This window comes from Ciconia boyciana, chromosome 8 (assembly GCF_034638445.1).
Source record: "Ciconia boyciana chromosome 8, ASM3463844v1, whole genome shotgun sequence".
Taxonomy (NCBI): Eukaryota; Metazoa; Chordata; class Aves; order Ciconiiformes; family Ciconiidae; genus Ciconia; species Ciconia boyciana.
This window is the reverse complement of record NC_132941.1, coordinates 5,052,696-5,055,179: the sequence shown is the minus strand read 5'-3', so window position 1 is coordinate 5,055,179 and position 2,484 is coordinate 5,052,696. Positions and strand designations below refer to the sequence as shown.

The 2,484-nt window shown below is 41.2% G+C and overlaps 1 protein-coding gene across 4 annotated transcripts in view; it reads right to left on the bottom strand.

Moving 5' to 3' along the window:
- IGF1R (insulin like growth factor 1 receptor) overlaps positions 1 to 2,484 on the bottom strand; it is a 196,899-nt gene that overhangs the window by 7,621 nt on the left and 186,794 nt on the right. The window lies entirely within an intron of this gene.

The following is a 2,484-nucleotide window of genomic DNA, read 5'->3' as shown; positions in this document are numbered from 1 at the left end:
CTGGACAGGAAACACACAGCAAAACCATTTACTGAGGTGTTTTACGAGTCCCGGCTGGTGCCCAACCAACCGTGACTGAATCGAACCATGCGTTTTAGAAAATCATTCAGTTCTGATGGAAGACAAAGGGACAGAATTTTTACAGGCTGAGATCCCTGTGTCACATTTCGACCTTCTTTCTAATCACTGATTTACTTCTATAGCTCCTATCTCAACCTTCTCCACTCCCTTCCACACACTTGCCCATAAAACAGTCTTGTGAAACGTCCTGTGCTTACTCAATCATACAGCTACATGATAGTGCCTCTCCGAGTTATCTTTTTCAAACAACGAATCCCTACCCTATCACTATTGCCTGGGAAAAAATTAAAATAGGAAATACACAAGAACTAAAGCACCGCTTTTTTCCCCTGAAAGAAGAAAATTACATTAAAATTAACTGTAATCCCCAAAAGACATTTGCCAATCTCAAAGACATTCTCTAATCTTTTATTTTAAAATTATGTTGTTTTCATTTACGGCCAGGGATGCATTAATATTTTACGGAGTGTGAGATCATCTGTTTAAACACATCCATGATTAGATCTGTACAATGTCCCATGCTGGCAAAACAAAACCACAAAATGAAACAGTAATACATACATAATGGAAACAGCATTTTCATGACACAGCAAAATCGGATATTCCTGAGAGATCGCCCTGAGCTTTAAACACAACACAAGGAAGGATTTCACTGTCTGTGAAGGTGGAAGGGGGATGTCTTCTGTTAACACAGTACAAGTAATAGGACAAATTTAAATAAGAAAAGGAAGATTAATGTTAATTCTTTGAGCGTACACAGTACTCAGAGAAACATGCTGTGTGTAGGAAGTCACCAGTGGCCAAAATTACTACTTTCTGTGCTAGAATAAGAATGGATCTAAAAAGAAAAAATAAAAGAAAAATCTTTCAGTTAAGATAACGTACTGGAGAATCCTTCACATCTCTGACTTACCTTCCAGCACTGTGACCTGCAGTCCCAGTAAGACCCCCTTCCCTTTCCTTGCCTGGCCTGCAGCCTGGTCCAGTGGCCAAGTCCGGGTTCATTTCCCCACCTCTGCCAGCCTTCCCGTGTAAGGTTAGCCAGGTCACCTAAACTTTTAGTTTTATTCTATAAAACCACACCACCATTTTCCTAACTTCCACAGATTTTCAGAAAGTAAGCAAGCAATTCTATTTTATGCTTTAATTAGCTCACACTGCCTTATGCCGTGGCAGCAGTTTACTACATCTCTACATCAGTGTGTGGAATGATTTTATTTTTTAGTTGGGGGGAAAAAAAAAAAAAAAGACAAAACCAAATGAACAAAAATTCACTCCTTTTTTGAACAGCACCTAAGTCCATCACAGAGTAATGTAACCTCTCCAGAGTCCCTGCTCTAGAACAAACCTTTCAACAGGACTGTCACCAAGCTGGGAAACCCTGGACTCTGATGCCTGTTGCTGTGCATCACTGCACACAGTGGGGTCCAGAGAACCTGGGAACCCTGGTCTGAAACAAAACCAAAGCAAAGCAATCCCCTCCCCTAGAAACTCACTCCTTGGGAAATACTGTTGCATTTCCTCATAGGGTGCACTATGTTCTCAGCTGACGTGAACCAGCAAAGAGACGGAAAGCTGCTGTGTTTGGGATGCAAACAGTGCTGACAGCACTTCAACCAAAACAAAAGCAATCTGAATTGAAGTGCATTTAAAGTCACAAATATTCCCGTTAAGAGCTCAGCTGGCACAACTCTGCATGAACAAAAGTCAGCCACCTGAGCACGGCCTCGTGACACCCAAAAAGAAGCTGGCAAAACCAGTCTGTGCTGGGAGAACTCCCTGTGTACTCAATGCTGTATTGTAACAGGCACGTAGACATATAAACACTGTTAAACTATTGCTTGTTTTTGAGTCTTTAAAAAAGTCTTTCATAGCGAAAGTGAAGCCAAACTATAAAACTGCACTATACCCTCACCCACAAACGAGGAGGAAAGCTTGAGACATAAATATATAAAATCCATTTCTGTTACTTCATTGCTGTTTCCTTTCCAGCTGACTGCTGCGTCCCTGAATAGAAGCGTTAGCTGGAGCCAAGAACACTGGATATTCGCTGGCGCTTCGCCCTGAGGCCTAAGGGCAATGCTAAGGAGATACCACAAGCAGTGGAGTAATGCATGTGACATCAGCACAAACAAGGACATGTGATGTTTCTTTTAAGCCATTCCAGATTTAAAAACCCTACAGAGTTCCCATAAAAGGATTTTTTTTTTTTCTTTTTAACTCTGGGGGTTCAAAGACCTTGCTTACATTATCTTAAACAAAAAAACCCTTTCCAGTAGACAATGGAAGAATTTACAGGCTGTTAATACAACCTGAGCAGTTTTATAAACTATGTTTCTGACTGGTGGCAAGTGAGCTCAAGGAAGTTGCAGGCATCGTCATGAGATAGAGGAATAGGCAGTA